Consider the following 14,185-nt stretch of genomic DNA (forward strand, 5'->3'; position numbering starts at 1 on the left):
ATGCCTGTCATGTAATCAGGTCTTTCTCACAGGCTACAAGTGAAGACAGACACATCGGGGAAGCGACTGCGCACGTCCTTATCCAATTCTGAGGTGCATATTGAAGCAGGCCTAACGAACAGCAAAAGCACTAGCCTATGTCATTCTACTATCCCCCATAAGTGCAAAAGTTTACCTGTTTAATAAATAAATATTCCAAATGTAGTCTGGGACAGTTGTGGGATGCGATAGATCCCAAATGAATACAACCACTAGCATCAAAAAATGTTTTTAAGCAATGAGGTTGACGTAACAGATCAAAACTTTTAGCTTAACATGTTGATAAACTATTAGGCTATTTCTTCACATTATAAGTTCAGCAATGCGCACAAGGCTGTATGTGCAAATGTTCCAAAATGGGAAAACACCATTCTCAAAAGTGACCGCAAATGCGATTATGCATGTAATGCTTTTAATATAAATGTGCATTATTATGGTGAAAATGATCTTCCCCTAACTTAAAACTTGTGCGCTGCCCATGTATGCCAGTTAGGCTCTACACCCATTGTAAAGCAGATTAATATGCTTACTTTTAAGAAGCTATTTGGCCACTTTAGTGATGCTAACCTTATCAAACATTAAAGTCCATGAGCTAGGCTACAGGAGGTGTGTTACTATGATTTTGAAAAAGTTGCAAAAAAAGGCATGCACCGTTTCTTGCCTTACTGCACACAAGATGGGCATCATTCACAAGTGATAGGCTAATATTGTCATCCATCTGATTATCCTTGATTTAATCTTGTCTTTACATATATTATTTAGTATATGTGTGAAATGTGTTTTGATTTAGAAAGGTCCATGATAATAGTCCAGTCTCAAAACAGTGGCACGGGGAAAAAACACGTAATCTACTGTATGCACTTAAATAGCGAATGGAAGATGTTTTTCCCTTGGTTCATTTTCATGCCATTCAGGTTGGATATACTCCGGTTGTAAAGAGAAGCAATGTGCTTAATATTAGGAAAGTTGAGAAATAAATATAGTAGGCCTAGCCTATAGAAAGCTGATGTTATCCTCCTATTTTTTAATAGAGGTCATCAAAACAGTTCTCTCACGCAATTGCATAGCCTATAGATTGTTGCGCTTCATGAGCTCATGGGCTCTCATGAAGTATTTGATTCGATTTCAGAACACATTTGCAATGACGTCAGAGTGATTAAAGGGACAATAGAGTGCTGAGCACGAGGCAGTTAGCAGGTTTGGTAGGCTACTAATGACCATCAGCAGCATCAGAGCATGGACAAGCCTAGTCACCATGTGGAATTTGACTGTGGTCAGCTGTAACAACAAAATGTGGAAAAGGTCAAATGGTGTGAATAATTTCTGAAGGCACTGTACATGTAAACAGAAGTAATAGTTATCCGGCAGCAAGATAATGAGATAGGTACTAATGGCAATCAATGAACAGCAGCATAGTGGTAGTAATAAATCTAATCATTAATCATTTTAGTAGCGGGTGTGGGGGGAGCAGTATTTGTTAGCCATTTAACAGTCTTATGGCCAGGGGAAAGAAGCTGTTTAGGAGTTTTGGTCTGAGCCTTAATGCACCAGTACCATCTGCTGGACAGGGGCATGGAGAACAGTCTATGTCTCGGGTGGATGAAGTCTTTGGCAATGTTTCGGGCCTTTCTCTGATGCCGTCTGGCATGTACATGGGAGCTCACTCCCAGTGATCCACTGGGCCATCTGCACCACCCTCTGTAGGGCCTTCCAGTCGAAGGCGGTGCAGTTGCCATAACATACAGTGATTACAACCAGCCAGGATGCTGTCGATGGCGCAGCTGTAAAAGTTCCTAAGGATCTGAGGGGCCATGCCAAATTGTTTCAGCTTCTTGAGACAGAAGAGGCACTACCATGCCTTTATGACTGTGCTGGTGTGAGAGGACAATGATAAGTCCTCAGTGATGTGGACACAGAGGAACATGAAGCTGTCTTAACCTCTTAAACCATCCCTCAAATCCTTTCAGATAATGTGTCAAATAAGCCCTAGGCCAAATAAGCCCTAAAGTATCGGCAACAAACGTGAGCTAGTAGACAAACTTGAGTTGGAAATTAGCTGGTCACTTTGCTCAAAATGTAATTTTTTTATTTATTTTTTATTTCACCTTTATTTAACCAGGTAGGCTAGTTGAGAACAAGTTCTCATTTGCAACTGCGACCTGGCCAAGATAAAGCATAGCAGTGTGAACAGACAACACAGAGTTACACATGGAGTAAACAATTAACAAGTCAATAACACAGTAGAAAAAAAGAGAGTCTAATATACATTGTGTGCAAAAGGCATGAGGAGGGAGGCGAATAGTTACAATTTTGCAGATTAACACTGGAGTGATAAATTATCAGATGGTCATGTACAGGTAGAGATATTGGTGTGCAAAAGAGCAAAAAAGTAAATAACTAAAAACAGTATGGGGATGAGGTAGGTAAAATTGGGTGGGCTATTTACCGATAGACTATGTACAGCTGCAGCGATCGGTTAGCTGCTCAGATAGCAGATGTTTGAAGTTGGTGAGGGAGATAAAAGTCTCCAACTTCAGCGATTTTTGCAATTCGTTCCAGTCACAGGCAGCAGAGAACTGGAACGAAAGGCGGCCAAATGAGGTGTTGGCTTTAGGGATGATCAGTGAGATACACCTGCTGGAGTGCGTGCTACGGGTGGGGTGGTTATAATTGTGGGGCAGCTAAAACCATGATTTAGTCAAACAGTAGCATCCTGATCCTGCATGAAAGTGTTTGCCCTGCCCCTGTTTGTCCCTGTGTGCTCTGAGTAGCCTAGATGGAGAGAAGGGGAGGTAAAGAAAAATGCGCAAATTTCCTAATTCAATCACACACAAAAAAAACAGTTGCCTGTTTTGGTTTCAAGTTTCCCTTTCCACAGTTATTAGCCCCAAGTGAATTAGCCTATTGATATTTGTGCACAACGGGTCAGAGTCAGGCAGGTACCGAACAGCAGGACAGGGTCAGGGCAGGCAGAATGGTCAGAACCGGGGAAACAGAACATGAGAAAGCAGGGAGAGGGGAAACATACTGGTAAGACCTGACCAGACAAACTGGCAACAGGCAAACGGAGAACACAGGTATAAATATACTGGGGATAATGAGAAAGATAGGTGACACCTGGAGAGGGGTGGAGACAAGCACAAAGACAGGTGAAACAGATCAGGGTGTGACACAATGGCCTAATTGTCAACCCAAAAATGTACTGGTTTAGATGTTGCACATCAAAATATCTTTATCATGCGTTCCTGCTTGGAAATGTTAGATGAAACACCTTATTTCTTGAATCATTCCATACCAATAGCACTGTGAATGACTTTACATTTACAAAACAAGGTGCTATCTAGAACTTAAAATGGTTCTTTGTCTGTCCCCATAAAATATCCCTTTTTGGTTCCAGTTAGAACCTTTTTGGATTCCATTTAGAAACCTTTCCACAAAGGGTTCTACATGGAACACAAAAGGCTTATCTTATGGGGACAGCTGAAGAACCCTTTTTTCTAAGAGTGTGTAACATTATTACAAACATTTTCTATTGTGTGACGCTGTGACAAAATGTTGGTGTAACCGAATCATGGGCTGGTGCCACCATCTGAAAATGTTAATGGCACCAGTGCCACCAGGGGAAAAAGTTAGTCTGGCGCCCACATATACAGTTTAATGGATGACATGGGTTCATGTTAGGCCAATCATAACATTGCATTTTTTAAAGAAATAAGTGCCATGATATCATGGGAAAAAGGCCTATGGGAGTTTTTGAAATGCTCTGGAATTGAGAATATTAGTATATCTAAAAGACCAAAAAACTGCACAGATGAACACCTTTTTGATTTGCAGGAGAGTAGAATTGTATTGAATGAAATTATTAGTTTCCAATTACTTACCACCCTGTAAGGTTGGGGTACTGCTTGATTTTCATTTATCCTGACAATAACCCCACACTAGTCCCAGGTATGTGACTAGCAGCCCTGGCTGGTGGACATCGTCCTAGCCACTTGGAACAGACACAACAGCACTACGAGGGCGTGGGATGACCCAACATTCCGATGAAAGACAGATGCGTTCCGGACGAGATGCAACTCTTCAAAAATAGTAATTGGTATGTGCCCTAGGCTACATAACCTAATAAACGTCTTAGCCTTGCTCTTGGACCCAGTCATGCCTACCAGGGGTGGCTCTCTCTGCCCAAAGAGTGCTTTCCACTTGAGATAGCAAATCTGCAGTCTCAAGTTGATGTCAGTACCAGTACACTAAACCTAGAAGATTCCAGCACTGGTGGGAAGGAAACAGATAGAAATAGAATGGGCGAGGGATTAAGGGATAGGAGAGAGAGGGTGTGGGAGAAGAAGTGCGAAAGAGAGACCACATGCATTTCCTTACTAAATAGCATGGATTCTCATCAAACACTTTTTTATGTAAGCTAATGAGTGCAGCTGGTCTGTGTTATGTTGTGTCACACTCCCCACTGTGCACTGGTGTGCTACAGACGACTATATTGGTCCTCTAATACAGGACTAGTAAAGGCCCAGTGCACTACTTTTGTGCAATTTTTTTTTATTTTTTTATATGTATATTTTTCAATAAAAACATTTATTCCGATTTTTCAGGTACTGCTGCAGCCCCCTTAGCACCCATATTTCACAGGGCTATGCGCAAAGAGCTACGACTTAGGAATGATAACACCGAGTTATGAATCACAAACTGGAAGGTATGGAATAGCTGTGCTGTGTATTTCTGTGTGTGTGTGAACATGTGTGTTTGTATGTAAGCCACACTTGGTCTCTAAAGAGAAGAATGGCCCAAATTAGTTACACATTCCTGGCGAGATTGTGGATGCTCTATAATCCCAGGCAATCGTGAGTGAAATTACCTCTGTTAGGACATAATATCTGCCAAGCCAGATGGAGACCTCTGCTCCTAGAGAAAAATGTAGGGTAACCTCTTCCAGGACACCACACTGTAAAACAAATCATCTAGTTGTTTCAACAAATTATTATTAAGTAACTGGTTCCACAGTCTTTTTATGTTAACTCAATTTATCGGGCCATGTGTTCCCTGAACAATATAACATTGCTGGCCCAAACTTACAAGTATGTTTGCTCAACTTGTATCATATGTTCATTCAACTTAAATGATTATTTGGGCATCTTAAGAAAAAAGGCAACTGGCTACACACAACAACGGCGCTTTTAACATACAATGTTTTCAACATTCAACACCAGTCAAAAGTTTGGACACCTATTCATTCCAGGGTTTTTAAGTATTTTTTCCTATTTTCTACATTGTAGAATAATAGCGAAGACATCAAAACTGTGAAATAACACATGGAATCATGTAGCAACCAAAAAGCAACTAAAAAAGTGTTAAACATATTTTACATTTGAGATTCTTCAAAGTAGCCACCCTTTACCTTGATGACAGCTTTGCACACTCTTGGCATTCTCTCAACCAGCTTCATTAATTAGTCACCTGGAATGCATCTCAATTAAGCCCTATTTGGTAAAACACCAGTCCATACTATAGAAAGAACAGCTCAAATAAGCAAAGAGAAACGACAGTCCATTACTTTAAGACATGAAAGTCAGTCAATGCAGAACATTTCAAGAATTTTTAAAGTTTCTTGAGTGCAGTTTCAAAAACGATCAAGCACTATGATGAAACTGGCTCTCATGAGGACCACCACAGGAAAAGAAGACCCAGAGTTACCTCTGCTGTAGAGGATAAGTTCATTAGTTACCACCCTCACAAATTAAAGCCCAAATAAATGCTTCACAGAGTTCAAGTAACAGACACATCAACATCAACTGTTCAGAGGAGACTGCGCGAATTAGGCCTTCATGGTTGAATTGCTGTAAAGAGACCACTACTAAACGACTCCAATAAGAAGAAGAGACTTGCTTGGGCCAAGAAACATGAGCAATGGACATTAGACTGGTGGAAATCTGTCCTTTGGTATGATGAATCCAAATTTGAGATTTTGGTCCCAACCACTATGTCTTTGTGAGATGCAGAGTAGGTGAACAGATGATCTCTGCATATGTTGTTCTACCGTGAAGCATGGAGGAGGTGGTGTGATGGTGTGGGGTTGCTTTGCTGGTGACACTGTCTGTGATTTATTTAGAATTCAAGGCACACTTAACCAGCATGGCTACCTCAGCATTCTGCAGCGACACTCCTTCCCATCTGGTTTGTACTTAGTGGGACTATCATTTGTTAATCAACAGGACAATGACCCAACACACCTCCAGGCTGTGTAAGAGCTATTTGACCAAGAAGGAGAGTGATGGAGTGCTGCATCAGATGATCTGGTCTCCACAATCACCCAACCTCAACCCAATTGAGATAGTTTGGGATGAGTTGGACCGCAGAGTGAAGGAAAAGCAGCCAACAAGTGCTCAGCATAAGTGGGAACTCCTTCAAGACTGTTGAAAAAGCAATCCAGGTGAAGCTAGTTGAAAGAATGCCAAGAGTTTACAAAGCTGTCATCAAGGGAAAGGGTGGCTATTTGAAGAATCTAAAATATATTTGATTTGTTTAACATTTTTTTGGTTACTACATGATTCCATATGTGTTATTTCATAGTTTTGATGTCTTCACTATTATTCTACAATGTAGAAAATAGTACAAATAAAGAAAAACCCTTGAATGAATAGGTGTGTCCAAACTTTTGACTGGTACTGTACATATTTGACACGTTTACTTTGTGCATCGTCATTTATACAGTAATTATTGAACATGGTTTTATCTCACAACCTCTTGGTTTATGGAATTCTGACCTTCCTGCCACGTCACCATGTCTGTCATTTACCAGTTAATCTGACTATTCTCTTATCATTGATTTCATTTACTTATTATAGCAATTTGAGGATTTTCTGTGTAGTTGTCCAATGTTGGTGGGGCATATTACTCTGTTTTAATGTTCCTTCTTAAAATGACAAAAATAGTTGCTATCATGTCCACTGGTTATATCAAAACATTAGGAACACCTTCCTAAAATTGAGTTGCAACCTCGAAAGCGTTCCACAGGGATGTTGACTCCAATGGTTCCCACAGTTGTGTCAAGTTACTGGATGTCCTTAGGGTGGTGGACCATTCTTGATACACACGGTAAACTGTTAAGCATGAAAAACCCAGTAGCGTTGCAGTTCTTGACACAAACTGGTGCGCCTGGCACCTACTACCATACTCTATTCAAAGGCATTTCAATCTTTTGTCTTGCCCATTAACCCTCTGAATGGCACACATACACAATCCACGTCTCAACTGTCTCAAGGCTTACAAATCCTTCTTTAACCTGTCTCATTCTGATTGAAGAGAATTTAACAAGTGACATCAATAATGGATCATAGCTTTCACCTGGATTCACCTTTCCATGTCATTGAAAGAAAAGGTGTTCTTAATGTTTTGTTTAATCAGTTTATGTCAACATGTGTCATATGTAAGTTGAAAACATTGTATGTTAAAAGCACTTTGTGTGAATGTGTGTGTAACTAGTTCCACAGCCTAGAAAATATTAATTTCTAGTTAAACATATGAGACAATTCCAGCAAACACATTTTATGTTTTCTCAAGTTGGAACTAAGTTTGGGCACAAATTGTTTTGAGTTCAGGTAACACTTGGACCAAAAAGTTTAGTAAAAAAATCAATGGCTGTGGAACCGCTTACTTAATAATGATTAGTTCAAACGACTAGATATTTTTTACAGTGCAATATCAAGGCAAGGGCATCTGTTAGTGGTAACACTTGTCTTCGAACTACAACTGAGTGAAGCATTTAGAGTATATAGTTACACAAAATTCTACAAAGCTATGAAAAAATAAGCAGGTGGTTTATAGATTGTGTTATCAAACATTTAAGGATCGGACCCATTTTTTCCATTTTCGCCTAAAATGATAAACCCAAATCTAACTGCCTCTAGCTCAGGACCTGAAGCAAGGATACACATATTCTTGATACCATTTGAAAGAAAGTGCAAGTCTTTGAAGTGCAAGAGAAAGGACATCATGTATTATTCCAGCCTTGGTACAATTTAGATTTTGGCCACTAGATGGCAGCAGTGCAGGTGCAAAGTTTTAGACTGAGCCAATGAACCATTGCTTTTCTGTTCAAAATGTTGTTTCAAGACTGCCCAAATGTGTCTAATTGGTTTATTAATAACTTTTAAAGTTCAAAACTGTGCACTCTCCTCAAACAATAGCATGGTATTATTTCACTGTAATAGCTACTGTATAGCTACTGTAGGATCTGGACTCTGAGAAAGTGTACAGTGGTAGGACCCAATTCATATTTTACCCCAGACTGGACCCTATCAAGGGAATCCAGTCCAACTCTTACCCCAGATCCAACTTTGGGCCCAGACATAATGTCTGTTTCCATAGTACTGTATGCTCCCAGTCCCAGATACATGGCATCCACTAGACAATTAGCTCTGAGTGGTATTAATCTGCCTGTCTGGAGGGCTCCTGGGAGCAGGAGAGAGATGAGGAGAGATATTAAATCCCAACCTATTCTGCATCTCAAGCAGTCCTACTCTGCATCAATTCTAGGTTACGTAATACCATTTAGGGTTGATGTCTAGGGGAGAAAATAGCATGTGAAAATACCAACCACTAAGCACTGGGCCATTCATCTACTGTACAGGAGGCCAAGACACGTACAGATAACATTATCCCTCTCTCTCTCTCCCCCATCTCTCTTTCTCACTCTCAATCTCAGTCTGTCAGACCAAAACACACATTACCTTAATTGCAAATGCAATTGTGCCACCTGCGACACAAGCCTCACTGTAAACACTGCAGCCATGTCTTCCTTGCCACACAGAGAGAATTGCTGGTGGCTGGTCTATCTCTTCCTCTCTTTCTCTCCAGCCCTGTCTACCTGTGCCACCTTGGCCTGAGCTAAAGATTTTGTGCCAAATGAAAGGAGCAGTGTACTGGGACTGAGAGGGGGACCAGTGTGTACTGGGAAGCTTTGCTTCCTGCACAGAGCCTCAGAGGGGCCGTAAAGCTGGCATTTGCCCGGGCCAACACAGCTGTGTGCCTGTCTGCCTCTCCCTCAGGACTGGGCCCTACACACAGAGAGAGGCCCCTGGGGGCCATGACCATGGGTCAGTGCCTGGACCAATACACACAGCCACTGTGTAAACCCAACACACACACACACAATACAGACAAGCATGTATGCGAGTGCACACACACACAGGCATACGCACACACACACACACAAATACACAGCCCACTTATTCCATACTTCCTGTCTGTGATTTTCAACTCAGTGTTTTCATTCCTAAGGCGTAGCTCCTAGTGTCCACTCTCAGCTCATTAGCCTATGAGATTCCCTCTCACCTGCGATGCTTGACACTAACCGGAGTGAGTGCACAAACCAGCTGCACTCATTAGCCTATATAATAAAATTGTTTGAGAATCCATGCTAATCTTGCTGTCCAGCTAGGTGTTGGAATGCATAGAAAATTAAATATTTGTAATTGATGAATCCAGGTTTCAGGAATTTGTGATCTTTAGCTTTAAAGGAAAATTCACCCTGGCTCTGCCACTGCACATAGTCATTACTATATTAACAACATTGCATTTTTGTCATACATAAAAATGACCCAAACCACAAGTTGGAAAGAGTGCATTTTAATTTAACTGGTAGAATCAGGAAGTTTTGACTTTCTGTGTATTCACGTGCTCATAGTGAACCACAAAGTCTGGCATTCATAGCGAATCTAGATACCGCCCCACTAGGTAGATGGGGTGTACCCACAAACTTAGATTTATATGGCATTGTTTACTTCAAACGAACAACACACAGAAATCTCAGAATTTCTCTAGGCAATATATTTTTTTTTACATTTGTTTTTCATTAACGTTTGTCATCATGCCCGTGTGATGTTCTGTGCCTGGCTGTGCTAATTACAAACAAGTGCAAAAGGAGTTATCATTCACCATTCTACCGAGCTGATATTTCCCATGATGCTGCCCGTAGAACTGAATGAGTCCCCCCTAAATAAGGCAGCAATTAATTCAAAATTGGCTATATTGTACAAATTCATTTTTTTTTAAATTAGCTTTTTGGTCTTAATTTAAGGTTAGGCGTTATGGTGGTTAAGGTTATGTTAAAAATCTGATGTTTTGTCTTTGTGGCTGTGCTAACTAGTGACCACTATGCAGAGCGGCGTCCAGAACAAGATTCATGACTAAAAAAGCTAACCTGCTTGCTGCTATCAAGAATTATGTTTACAGTGACTAAAGATGATCAAAGGGATTTTTAATCTGAATTGATGAGGAATCCATTTCGACGCCAGCTGAGAAGTGATGCGAAACCATCTATTTTTTTCTTTCATAACAAAATGAAAGATTTTCTATTAGAAGTAACCTAACGTTAGCTAGCCTAGCTGGACCAACTAGATACAGTCCTGTATTGAACTCTGAAAGACGTCAACAAAATCATATAGCGGTCTTTTGGATGCACACTGTCAATCAATTTTGCCAATGCTAACTTCAGCAGAGTAAAAAAAAATGTTTGTTCATTCTAACGTTGAGCTAGCTAATGTTAGCAAATAAGAGTAGCGCAATCTGGTAGTCATCTATTCCACTCTTACCTTGAAAACACTGCTACTAAAAATAGAATGGCCGAGAAAGCTAACTCACTCTCTGTTTGTGTGTTGGTAGCAATGAGGAATTTGTTTAAATCGTCTATGATTGGTTAGTTGGTTCTCAGTTGGCTAGCAATCTTGTTAACAGCAAGCTGGCAATATTGAAATGTCCATCTTAGGTGTGCTAAGCTAGCCAGTCTAATAGAGATCAATTGGTTAAATTGTATATTGTTGTGTATTTTGTTGTAGGTCATACAGAATCTTATTCCATCAGAATGTGCTTCCAACCCCTAGCTCTGCACAAGGTGAAGGTAAGTTGGCAAAAATATGTATGACCTGACAGCTAAGAGAGCTCAATTTTACATGAATTGGGTAGTGTGTGTATGGGTTTGTGATATGTGGTTACAGGTGGTTAGAGAGAGCCTGTGAACCATAGAGTACCTTCCAGACCATGTCATCAATTTAGTCTACCCCCTTTTCTCTTTGTAAAACTTGGTTTACCTGGAGTCCTTCCACAGTGCCCTGCTGAAATATACCCTAAAGCGGTTGTATTTTAGGTACACACGCATGAGGGAGTGGACACAACTTGCCATTATGGAGCACAACAACATTGTGGGACAAAAACCGGAAAGGGATACTGAAAGGTATGGCATCAAGACTACAACAGTAACGACACAACCATCTCATTCTTCTTCTCTGCAGATTCTCAAAACACAATACAAAGACATGTCTAGAAAAGTCCCACTGCTAAGGGCTACTGATCGGTCAATGAGCTGAGGGAGGTTTACAGACAGGTATTTGAGATGAGGATGAGGGAGGTTTAGGTTGTGCAGGATTGTGTTTAAAGACATGTATTGTTGTGTATTAGAGCGATTGAGAGGTGACATTTTTTACATACTGTGCTCGATTTTAACAAACCTAACGCAAAGGTAAATCATAGTGCTGATGGTAGCGTTATATTTTTTATATTTTCACAACCAAAATGATGGGTGCAGTAGCTGGCAGTGACTGGGTTTTGATGAATAAACAAGTAGTGGGTGTGTCATGGCTTGGCTTCTCACTGACCAATCAGAACATGCTCCATGGCTAAAAATGTTGTTACTTCAAGTTGAGTATTTAGTCTTTTATGTATTGCATTGTCATCAACTCTAATTTGAATGTTAGTCAATTATAGCCAAGTTGGTTAAATAACCTGCCCAATATTTAGATTTTTTTTTACAGTCCACAATGTTACAATTGCGTTGCTTCAATATGGAAATACATTGTTAAACATAAGCTACAGCATTCCGACTAATATAGGGGCTAGGCCTACTGTAAATTGCAGTCTAGACATGGACATGCAAAACGTAGTCTATAAACAAGATTAAATTCACTTGGCTATTGATAAGTTCTAAAAAGAATGCTGGAGTATTTGAGGTAGATACTGTGTGTACCTGTAGGCGGGGATTAGGAGAAAGTGACTGGTAGCAGGATTAATAATAATAAACAGTACGGCAGCAGCATAAGTAATGGGTGGATTTGTTGTGTGGGTGGGTGGGTGCCATCGTGACAGTGTTGGCATGATAGGCAGATATACAGTACATGTAAACAGGGATGAAAAGTGACTGGTAGCAGGGATATATAAATACTTACAGTAATAAACGAGTGGTAATATATACAGTGCCTTCAGAAAGTATTCACACTGCTTGACTTTTTCCACATTTTGTTGTGTTACAGCCTGATTCTTTAAATGTATTATTGCATCACTGGCCTACACACAATACCCCACAATGCCAATATGGAATTATGTTTTTAGAAATGTGTACAAATTAATAAAAAAATGAAAAGCTGAAATGTCTTGAGTCAATAAGTATTTGTTATGGCAGGCCTAAGTATGTTCAGTAGTAAACATTTGCTTAACAAGTCACATAAGTTGCATGGAATAAAAGTGTTTAACATGATTTTTGAATGACTGTATCCCACACATACATACAATTATCTGTAAGGTCACTCAATCGAGCAGTGAATTTCAAACAAAGATTAAACCACAAAGACCAGGGAGGTTTTCCAATGCTTCGCAAAGAAGGGCAACTTTCGTTAGAGGGGTAAAATAAAAAGTAGTCATTGAATATCCCCTTGAGCATGGTGAAGATATTAATTACACTTTGGATGGTGTATCAATACACCCAGTCACTACAAAGAGACAGGCATCCTTCTTAACTCAGTTGCCGGAGAGGAAGGAAACCGCTCAGGGATTTCACCATGAGACCAATGGTGACTTTAAAACAGAGTTTAATGGCTGTGATAGGAGAAAATTTGAGGATGCATCAACAACATTGTAGTTACTCCACAATACTAACCTAAATTAGTGAAAAAAGGTGGAAAAATAGTGAAAAAAGGAAGTCTGTATAGAATTTAAAAAATATTCCAAAACATTAATCCGGTTTTCAATAAGGCACTAAAGTAAAGCTGCAAAAAATGTTGCAAAGCAATTAACTTTATGTCCAGAACACAGAGCGTTATGTTTGGGGCAAATCCAACACAACACATCACTGAGTACCACTCTTCATATTTTCAAGCATGTTGGTGGCTGCATCATGTTATGGGTATGCTTGTCATCAGCAAGGACTAGGGAGTTTTCTTTGTATAAAAATAAATGGAATTGAGCTAAGCACGAGGAAAACCTGGTTCAGTCTGCTTTCAAACAGACACTGGAAGACAATTTCACCTTTCAGCAGGACAATGACTTAAAACACAAGGCCAAATATACACTGGAGTTGCTTACCAAGACAGCATTGAATGTTCCTGAGTGCCTAGTTACAGTTCTGACTTAAATTGGCTTGAATCTATGGCAAGACTTGAAAATGACTGTCGAGCAATGATCAACAACCAACTTAACAGAGCTTGCAGATTTTTTAAAAGATAGTGTGAAAATATTGTACAGAGCTAAAGAGTTAATTGGCTGAGGTGAAAGAACCTGCCGGAGGACAACAGTCTCTACAGCACTTCACCAATATGGGCTTTATGGGAGAGTGGTCAGACGAAAGCCACTCTTGAGAAAAAGGCACTTGACAACACAACTGGTGTTTGTAAAAAGGCATGTAAAAGACGGAGAGCATAAGGCAAAATAATCTGTGGTCTGCTGAGACAAAAACTTAACTCTTTGGCCTGACTCATCACCCATCTAACACCATCCCTACCATGAAGGATGGTGGTGGCAGGATAGAAGGAACAATGAATGGAGCCAAATACAGGAAAATACTTGACGTTTGCTCTGGTCCAAAGTTAAACCAACTCTCAAGTTCAAAGACTTTCAAAGTTCCTCAATAGAAGCCGCTCCTCCGTAGGTTTAATTCTGTGGGCATAATTCTGATAATTCATGTCATATCAAGATGCCCAGGGCTTCAAGGCAAGCTTCCTCCATCCTCTCTCCTCACCCGCAAAATTTCAGTTGCATCTCACGCACTACACTGTGACTATATATTCTATCCACATAATGTTTATACAGCCCGTCATATATATATATATATATATATATATATATATATATATATATATATATATATATATAT

General features: G+C 40.0%; 1 protein-coding gene and 1 long non-coding RNA gene across 4 annotated transcripts in view; one reads left to right on the top strand and one right to left on the bottom strand.

The window, feature by feature from the left end:
- The window catches only part of LOC149978250 (uncharacterized), a 73,203-nt gene that overhangs the window by 50,763 nt on the left and 8,255 nt on the right, over positions 1–14,185 (top strand). For 2 of the 3 annotated variants that reach the window (XR_016486241.1, XR_016486240.1), the window contains exons 3-4: positions 10,884–10,945; positions 11,192–11,278. This is a non-coding gene — a long non-coding RNA (uncharacterized LOC149978250). Of the gene's footprint in view, positions 1–235; positions 4,745–10,883; positions 10,946–11,191; positions 11,279–14,185 lie in introns of those variants that run through there. The other variant, XR_016486242.1, reaches the window with a different exon arrangement.
- Positions 1–14,185, bottom strand: part of LOC100136712 (alpha-1B adrenoceptor) — a 34,692-nt gene that overhangs the window by 4,796 nt on the left and 15,711 nt on the right.

This window comes from Oncorhynchus mykiss, chromosome 14 (assembly GCF_057628025.1).
Source record: "Oncorhynchus mykiss isolate SJ-2025 chromosome 14, ASM5762802v1, whole genome shotgun sequence".
NCBI lineage: Eukaryota > Metazoa > Chordata > Actinopteri > Salmoniformes > Salmonidae > Oncorhynchus > Oncorhynchus mykiss.